The 9,912-nt window shown below is 39.3% G+C and overlaps 2 long non-coding RNA genes and 1 pseudogene across 12 annotated transcripts; all 3 read right to left on the bottom strand.

Moving 5' to 3' along the window:
* Positions 1-1,674: 1,674 nt before the first annotated feature.
* LOC103654564 (uncharacterized) lies at positions 1,675-5,456 on the bottom strand. 11 transcript variants are annotated; one of them, XR_004857944.1, is made up of 7 exons: positions 5,080-5,393; positions 4,671-4,785; positions 4,086-4,505; positions 3,832-4,004; positions 3,530-3,728; positions 2,965-3,039; positions 1,675-2,105 (listed from the first exon to the last, which is right to left on the bottom strand). It is a non-coding gene; the product is annotated as an uncharacterized lncRNA (long non-coding RNA). The 11 variants fall into 11 exon arrangements; XR_004857945.1 differs by having other exon boundaries at positions 4,086-4,518; positions 5,080-5,378; XR_566176.4 differs by lacking the exon at positions 4,671-4,785 and having other exon boundaries at positions 5,080-5,456.
* On the bottom strand, positions 4,598-4,690 carry LOC111591454 (uncharacterized; annotated as a pseudogene).
* Positions 5,457-6,479: 1,023 nt separating the features above from the next.
* On the bottom strand, positions 6,480-7,146 carry LOC103655886 (uncharacterized). Its single transcript, XR_002268881.1, has 3 exons — positions 7,060-7,146; positions 6,779-6,953; positions 6,480-6,635 (listed from the first exon to the last, which is right to left on the bottom strand). It is a non-coding gene; the product is annotated as an uncharacterized lncRNA (long non-coding RNA).
* Positions 7,147-9,912: the final 2,766 nt, after the last annotated feature.

Genomic DNA, 9,912 nt, shown 5'->3' with positions numbered 1-9,912 from the left:
ACACCTACTCCAGAATGGTGCAAAGATATACCACTAAATTTTTTTTGGGAAGCTATTCTTCTTATTTCGAAGAAATATAAGGTTGCATACGGTGTCAAACGTATTGGATGGTCACATGACATTTATATGTGGCGATATTCAATTCGACCTGATGATCCAATCGACTTAAAAGGGTAATTACTTAAAATTATTATATCATATATATTAGATGTTATGTTTATAATTTCATAATATAACAAAGTTGGTAACTTTTCAGTCTTAATACCGGTCATTTTGCTCTGCACATTATGGAGTGGTGGGACAGTGGTTTAAAAGCGCAACTTAGTATGGTGAGAATAATAGCATATATGTAATTTGTAGTTAAGGATGATATTACTTATAACATTTCTTTACATGATGGTGCGACTCTGCGTAGGAATTTATTTATTGATTTGTTGACATACGAGAGGAACACATCGATTTAATAGTCCTGGAAATATACAAGAGTATCTTGATCGTATTATGGAAAAAAACTAGATGAAATATATAGTTATGCTTATGTTTATTTTATATTTATTGATTTTGAATTTTTGCCATTAAATCTTCTTGTTAAATTTTATATAATACACTATTAGGTGAGTGCTCGTGCGTTACAGACCTGAGTTTCTCTTTGATATCATTTCGGATGGCTTGCAGATGTTGTCATTCATCTCATAATCGTATAACACATATTTGTATATATAAGTTATCGAGATATTATATGTTCCAGATGCAATGCACGGACACTGACCTATCTTATATAATACACTAGGTGAGTGCTCGTGCGTCACAGGTCCGAGTTTCTCTTCGATGTCATCTCGGACAGCTCGCATATGTCATCTTCTATCTCATAACTATATAACACATATGTGCATATATAATTTATCGAGATATTATATATCTCCGTTGCAACACACGGGCACTGACCTAGTATATATATATAGGGACAAACTAATGGAAGCCCAGGGCTTCCATTAGTACCGGGAAGCCCCAGCCAGGTATACCTACGCGCAGGTAGATGTGCATCCGATCGTGCATGGTTCTGGCTCAGACAGATTTTAGCGTAAAACGTGACCAAACCAGCGTAAATGAGTATGAATTTTAGCGTAAATCGTAAATCTGTTTCATAACGATGAATGAGCCCAAATATTACGGCATAAAAATCAAGCGCTTCCGATCGTGCGCGGGTTCTTGATCGGGGGATTTTTTGCGTAAAGCGTGAACCAAAACAACGTAAGTGGTTATGAATTTTAGCGTAAATCATATATCTGTTTCGTAACGACGAACGGGGCCCACAAATTACGGCATAAAAATCGTGCGCGTCCGATCGTGCGCGGGTTCTGGCTCGGACAGATTTTTGCGTAAAACGTGAACCAAAACAACGTAAATGGATACAAATTTTAGCATAAATCGTAACTTTGTTTTATAACGACGAATGTGGCCCAAAAATTACGGCGTAAAAATCGCGCACGTCGGATCGTGCGCGGGTCTGGCTCGGGCAGATTTTTGCGTAAAATGTGATCCAAAACAGCGTAAATAGATGTGAATTTTAGCATAAATCATTGATATGTTTCATAACGAATTACGACGTTTAAATCACGCATGTTTAGTGTTAGTTTCCGTGCATGCCGCGTTAAAATTTCGTATATAACGCAATAGAGGATTTGACATAAAATTTCGTTCAAAAATGAATAAATACACCTGTTTCGTGCATGCCAAAATATAAATTACAACTATATTTTGTCACGCGACAGACATTGAAACTTCGACAAACAACAGCAAAATGCAAGATGTACAGAGCTTTCCTGTTTCTCCTTATTTCTTCTATACTCCAATTGCTTTGAACTGGATTGGTCATAAACCTATACATCTATCCATATCAAACAGTCGATATGTAAGCCTGACAAATGTCATAATGCATTATTCTTAGCATGGTCTCTCCTCTTTTGAAGTCATGACAACATCAATGCTCGTGGAATTGGCTGATTTTTTTTCACGCGCGATGCTGCAGAGACCGACTTCTCCCGCCTTTTCTTCCGTACTCATAGATAGGTATTAGACCATCAAGACCTTCCAGATCTACCAACCTATGAGAGAATAAACCATCAAGACAGAAGCAAATCAGCATAAGGTACCCATGCTAATTTGCTCATTCATTATGGCTAAGGAAAAGCAAAAGCTATGATAACAGGGATAAGACTAATACAATTGTACCAGATGACATTTATTCTCTATACTATTTTCTCTATATTGTTTCTATTATAACAAAATGCATATTGCAACAAAGATTTACAATTTGAACATCAAAATCAAATCAAAACTGATTACAGCATTGATAGCCTAGATATCTATTCTCCATGTAAGAAGATCCGCAAAAGGAAAGACAATGTAAGAACTAGAGTCAAACAACAATCCACTTTTAACATCGAAAATTGTGTTCATCAGCGAACTAACGACCTTTGGTCATGAGCATTCAAATTATTAATATAACGACTAAAAATCAGTGGAACTACTGATTAACTCTAGTATAGCACAGATAAATTGCAGAAAAATCAGAAGCATACCCAGGAAACAATGATCACAAAGTCAGGTCTACCAAACTATATAACAGTAATTCTATGCATGTCTCATTAGCACGTACAGGTTTAGTTAAAATTACTCAAATAAATTCCAAGTATCAGAATATTATGTTGCATTCTTTCAGCATTAGAAGATCAATAATATTCAATCATGCAAGAGCAATGTTTTCTCACCACCATTTGTTTCTCAATTTTAGATACAATATAACAAAATATGTTTGAAGTATATTTGCCAAGTAAAGACATTTTTTGGCCTCATCATCTTTCACTTTCTTTCACAGCAACAGCCCGGATGCACTCTTTCAGTTTGGAACATCACAAAAAAAACCTTGACTACAAATATTTTAATGAGAGAATCTTGACTCACCTTTACATGTTAATGTAGTTGTATTAACACCAATTACATGGTCATAAGAGTCAATAAGTGGACCTCTTGAGTTACCTGGAAATAAGAAAAAAAATGTAAATATTGAATGCAGTGGAACTTATATGCATGCTACTGCTCGGCACTCATATTCAACTAACACATGTGGTCAGACTAACCACCAAACATTCTTCACACAATGACACAAACCAATACATTGTAAACCATGCAGATAGGATTAAAACTAATATTTGATTATATAACTATAAGAGGAAGGATGACATTTGTGATTAAATAATACAATACAACTTAAGGGAGCTCAAGTAAATCAAACGAATGAAAAAGCTTCAGTTAGAAAATTCAATGACAGAAAATCAATTCATTTCACAAGGGACGCACAGGTCCATGGCACCACCACAAACATCTATTTCCAAATAAAATGCCATGCTTAATTGATATTGGTTCGATGTTAAAATGAAATCCTTGAAAGCATCCCTCAGCAGGAAAGGTGTGGACGGTAAAATGAATGGTTGTGGTGAAGATACTTGTCCATTGTATGGTCACTAACTTTATCGTGACAGAATCTGCAAGTGAATAGCTTATTGCAGCATGCAGCAACAAGCTTGCAGTTTCTTTTGTAATGCTCACAGCCAAATATTTGTTTCCCTGGGTCTCGGTACGAAGGAACACATCCAGGTCATCGTGTACATCCATTATGTCCTTCGACGCTTGGTTGTGGTGATTATTGCTGAGCAACTATCCAACGGCTGAAATTTACAAATTTAAAAACACATATAATACAGAGTTATTTTTTGTATTCTTAAGGGGAGATAACAGTCAACTTATTTACTTTATTTTTAGATAACAAACCTGGTCATGAGATTTTGGATCAGATAGGCCTTCCTCCTTGGATCAAGAGTAGAATCTCGAGAGACCTTTTCAAATCTCAGCCTCGAGCTCACTCTGATTCATTCGAAAAATGTCCTTCCAACCAGGCCTAAACATCTGGTCATTTTGTTCACGATTCTCCTAAAAATGACTTTCTACAAGGCCAAATAAAAATATCTCAATGACATAGAAATCCCGTCCACCATTCTAGAGGATAAAAAACCAACTGAACAAACCTTCTGAAAGAGTAGAAGCCTTGTCTGATGTGCGAAGAGATCATTTTCTCCTTTATGTTCAAGAGAATATGTCCCTGCGACATTTTTCACTCGAATGTCAAGTGCTGGAAAAATAACCTGCAAACATCAACAGAAAAATCTTATACCACAAATGTTCTATGCATCACGACGGGCTTACAGTTGGCAAATAAATTTCCACAAATATACCAATCTATGGGCATTTCAGAAATTAATCTATCTATGATAAAAACATGTAATTATACAAGGTCCATGCTTTGAACAATTGGTATAATAGGCCCAGCATTTCCCTGTATGGCCAACAGTAGTTGTAACTGCATGATGCAGTGCTTGAAGATGTCAGCCACCTCCAAGTCGCTCTCTGCACATCGAATCTAGGTCCACCAAATCCACCTCTCCTACCTGCACCAACCATCTGGTAATTCACAATCAGATCAAATCTAGTACCTAAACAATCAAGTTGCAACCTAATAAGTGCTAGTATGATACAGAGATAATGAAGCAGAAACAACTTTGTATCAGCCTAATCATAACATCTTTTGTCAAAGCTTGTAGGTTTGTAGCTACCAGAGATGTGGCATCAGGCCAAACCGCTTGGGTGCTCGGTGGCTTAGCACGGAAGAAAGGGAGGAAGGACCGAAGGAGAGAGGGTGCACATAACCGGTGGTGGGTGCTCGTCGCCCTGCCAACAAATTCCAGTAAGAACCGATTGAACCAAGGATGAAACATGGCATTCACTTGATCTAGATTTTGAGGTGGAACTTGAGATCTGGTGACTGGGTACGAGGTGGGCGGCCACCGTATGCCTCAAGACAGTAGCCGTCGGGCCGAGGAACATGCCGAGGTGCGCGACCAAGGGCGGGATGCGCAGGGGCAAAAGCGGAAGTCCTTCACGCCGGAGCAGGGCTAGGCGACAGTCTGCACATCTGGTACACGAGCTAGAGCGTCGGGAATTAGAGCAGCAAGGGATGCATACCGGTGCGTGCACCCGTCAGCCGTGGCCCATGGAGGAGCACTGGCGACCGGGCGGTGGAGCACTGTAGGCCGGATGGGGAAGGTTGGAGCCGGTGAACTGCCATGGCGCTACCGAGCCGTCAGCTCAGTCGTGGAGGTGGATTCTTGGAGGTGCGGTGGAGGAGAGGAACCGAGCCGCCGCCCGCCGCCAACGTGAATGCTCCTAGGCGGCGAGCGCGTGAGAATTGGGCCGGCCGGTTAGGGTTTGTTTTGGGGGGAATAATATATCCTAGATTTTAGGTGATAGTTTAGGCTGAATGGATGGAAAAAAATGTACGCACAAGCACGGGGGATTGTGGTTGGGTTGGCCGGTTGTGGTTGGGCTGAACCGGAATCGACTTTTTGGATCAGGGCTCTCCACAGTTTTATAGAGCCCAGGGCCCTTAATAGATATACTATATACTAGGTAGATGCCCGTGCGTTGCAACGGTATACAAAATATTCAACAAAATGTTAGTGCATAAAAAATAACACCACATATTTTAGTTGCATAAAAACGATACATTCTCCCTTGCAAGGTTAGGGTCGCATTTTCTTTCTACTTTGCACCTCAGCGAACAGAAAAAACCAAAGAACCATACAGTCCATAGACGCACTTGCACACTTGAAGAGCACTGCACATCCCGTTATCCTCCCATACACCTCCTGAGCAGTATGAGCCTGATTCCTGCACACTTGAAGAGCACTTGCACACTTGAAGAGCACTGCACATTCATGTTTTTTGCAACCAGAAGATGCTTCATATTGTACATCAACTATCAAGAGGAAAAGAGTCCAAAACTTGCATATGTGCCGCTAGGCAATTCTACAACACCATCAGATGAATACAGAAGAAAATTTAGGTCAACGAAAACCAGAAACAGCTGGAGCTGAAGATAATATCAGTAAACAAAGCAATTGGCAGTCTGCAAGTTACACCTACATTTGTTTCTAGCTAGATGATTTCTTGGCAGAACCAAAGTGCAGAAGAATGGTATAGGCGTCGCCCACCATACTATCAATGCTGTCCTCCCATTTCTCATACGCTTTGAAGCCTGTGAAAACCAGAGCAGTACCTGTCGTTGACAAGAATTTCGCACACCATCAGTCATGTGTTCATGTTGCTTATATCATGGGTCTAAGTGAAGAATGACAGATTTTAATTACCTATTATAAATGCAGCCTGAGAAGACATGGAACTAAGGATGCTGACAACCAGCAGAGATAGTGAAACCTGGCAAAAACGGACAATGATATTTTAACATAAAAAGTATACGAACAATGACTAATGCTTCACATGGCATTTGGAAATTGACTTGTAAAGCATGTAACAAAATTTCTAATCTAATGAAAGTATCAGACAGAAGCAGGGCTTAGCATGCCTTGAGAAACAATAGCCAATCATTTCCTCTACAAAGAGATCTTAGCGCACTGACTAAAGAGTTCCAATTCGAACTAATGGAATGAGCAATATGATGAGCATGTGCCTGTGTGATGTGAAAATTAGAGGCCTCAAGTTTCTTAACCTTGTGACCGAACCTGCAAAGTATTAACAAATATATAGTAAATTAGGACACTCAACAAAATGGAATGATGGAAAAGATGGAAAAAGATCAAGATACCAGTTAATCATTTGATAGTAGGTAAATTCAACAAATGAAAAGGAGAATAAAGGACTGTACAGATTTGATGGCAGCATGCCATGAATGAATAAGAACAGAGCAGTTAGTGACAAAAGCTTTGCCATCGCTGTGATGAAGGTGTAACCACATGTAAATAAGTGGTAGTAGATAACAGCCAACAGTAGAAGCACTGTCACAGTTTGCTTCGCATCTTCCCAAAGTACTGTTTTTGCAACTGCATATGAATAGATAAATTGGTAAGGATTTCAAATGTGGAAGTACAAAAGTACTATGAATATACAGGGTATGTGTGGGCACAAGGGATGAAGGCAGTTTCATACGATTTCCATTCCCGAGGAAAATTGAAGCCTTTGATATACTCCTATGATTCTGAGCTTGTAGATGGGGGTACGACTCTACTGTTCTCTTCAGTCCATCCTTAATTTAAAATAAGCCATCAATTACTTATTGCAAAATAGTACTGAAATAACTGCACTAAAATGAGAGAATTTTTCTAACCATCTAGAATAAAAGCACCATCAGCATGTAGGAAATAATGAAATGAAAACAAAAGATATGAAAGGCAAGGATTTAAATTCTATACAAGATATAACACACCTCGCCAGCTCTAACTAAGATATGAGAACCCACTTCAAGATCATGCACAGGAACCTTGGTGTAACTTAGATTTGAAAACTGTACAGATTCTTCTCCACTTGTTTCTAACAACAAAGCAAATTCTGGGTGATTTTCCTTCAGTTCCCTCACGTCAAACATTGACTTACTTGTAAAATACTCTTCAGCTGTAAGAAACGAGAATAGTGAACTCCTAATAAACACACAACAGGAGCTAACACATGGGGCTTTCAGATGTTATCAAAAGAAATGTACCAATATGAGCCAAATTAAACATTACAAGAAGCAGGCCACCCTCCAATGCATTTCCCATAAATATAGAAGCAAATGCTGCAAGAGCCATGAGGACATGAATATTTATTCTACCGCCTGCAATATTTACAAGAGCATCAAGCGCTGCAGAAACCTGCAATATGGGGAAAGGAGTGTCAAATAGGTACATTGTTGGCAAGCGACCTCAAAAACAAAGACTTCTCTAATCTCCCTTGTTCGGTAGCAAAGCAAAACACAGCTCCATGTTCAATGAATTCCATTTTACACCAATGCAGTCATCATATCAATTTCTGAGAAGATTTAGCTGAACCTTGGGTAATTTGAAATCTGGACAAGCCGTTTCAAAAGAAGCCTGGACAAGTACCCGAGAGTTATGTGGTGGCATACACATAGTGACTTCCCTGTGCAAACTTTTAGAGCGAGATCCCCAGCATGACACAATGTCATAGATAGAAGCCTAAGTGTTTCCAATGTATGAACTCCTTAGAGTGTGCTAACTGCTTAGTGTATCTGAAATCCCAATCCTACGCTCTAATTTTCCTACCAATTTTCAGGCATTTATTAAATATAACATAGAATTGACGCGACCCAACTAACTATTTCATCTGAAAGTGCGATGTTGAAGGCTTGAAGCAGCTGTGAGCATAGAACAAATAGAACTAAGCAAGCATAGTAATTAGTGGTGATCACTGGTAATCAGTGTTTTAAAGAGGAATAAGTGAGACAACAATATAAAATCGATGATGTGTAGATTCATAAATACGCATAAAAACATAATACAAACTTGTACATGTATGAATCTAAACACATTTTAGAAATTCCCCATATATTTACAGTGGATGTTAAAGGATTTGTATGAGGAATTCTAAATTATCTTTACAGTATTCGTAACCTGAATAGAAGGTACATAGAAGAAAAAAATATGTCGATTAAAGAAGGATATGCCGATCATAATCAGTCGATCACCAACCCCGTGGTCAGTAGGAATCAAGTGAGCATCCAACCAAGTGTGGTCAGTAGAAAAATCCTTTTAAATCATCTACTATACCTTTTTGCATGAACCCAGCATGTGAGGCTCAACATTCTCAAGGTTCATTCCTAGCTCTTCAGCTATTACCTGAATCATGATGAATTGATGAGACAAGTCGTTTTTAATTATACAGAGAAATAAAATGCACACAAGAAACAACTGTGAAGCCTACCTCTCATCTGGTAAGGATAGCGAGGTCCTGTAAGTTTGCCTTCCTGTTTTCCCCAAAACCAGGAGCTGTGACAGCACAGACCTGAATGTCGTTCCAATTAGAACAGAAATGGTACCAAACCCAGAAACTTGACAGAACCTACCTTGATGCCTGCATGAAGCTTGTTAATAATCAGAGTACCTAATACCTCACTTTCCACATCTTTTGCAACAATTAGTAGAGGCCTTTGTTTCTGTTCCAAGCAAAGAATGAAAAAAAGTACCTGTTCCTTCTGCTTCTAGATGGATTCGATCTTTTTCATGTAGTCATCTGTGACTTTCTGCAGAATTTGTACGAGAAAGTTAGCTACCACTGCATCTAACAGTAAAAAGCTTTCCAAGAGATATAAGCATATCCTTGAGGACCTATGTGCAACTACAGGAAGAAAAAAACAGAAAATTCATCCTCACTTGTAGATCAGTTGATAAATCTTTCACGTTGTCCTCAGAAAGCTTCTTTTCCTACATAAGCAAGTGCAGTTTTTTTGAACAAAAATAAGCAAGTGTGGTATATGAGTTTTATTACAAAGCTACGATGGCTGCCATTCACATGAGTTGAGTCTAGCAAAAAGATAAACCAAGAAAAATCTTCCCTCGCAAACGCAAAGAGACTGATTTGATCCCACGACCTGGTCAACCACCATTTTTTAAAATCTCAGAAACCACCCGTGGTATTGTGCAAGAGAGAATTTCTTACCAAGGAATCCTTCTGAAGCTGCATAATCACCCTTGCAAGTTGACTTTATATATGGAAGCGGGTATGGACGTATGGTTGGATTCCTGCGTGGCGCAACTGGGCCCTCGGTGAGAGGGAAAGATTCTAACAACTAAAGAAAAACAAAATTGCCATGGTGGCCCCCACAGTTTTTGTTGTTACGACAACACCAAAAAATGAAGGGCAAAACCAAGTGAAGCCAGGCCAAGCAACTTTCTTGTTGTCCTTTCGTCTCACAGCGGCAGCAGGATCCATTAGATGCTCAGGTGGAGCACTGAGCCTTTTCCGGCGGTGAGTTGAGCTGAGCAGAACCGTGCTACCTAGCTAATC

Source organism: Zea mays, chromosome 4 (assembly GCF_902167145.1).
Source record: "Zea mays cultivar B73 chromosome 4, Zm-B73-REFERENCE-NAM-5.0, whole genome shotgun sequence".
NCBI lineage: Eukaryota > Viridiplantae > Streptophyta > Magnoliopsida > Poales > Poaceae > Zea > Zea mays.
The sequence above is the reverse complement of the archived record's forward strand: the minus strand, read 5'-3'. Positions and strand labels throughout refer to the sequence as shown.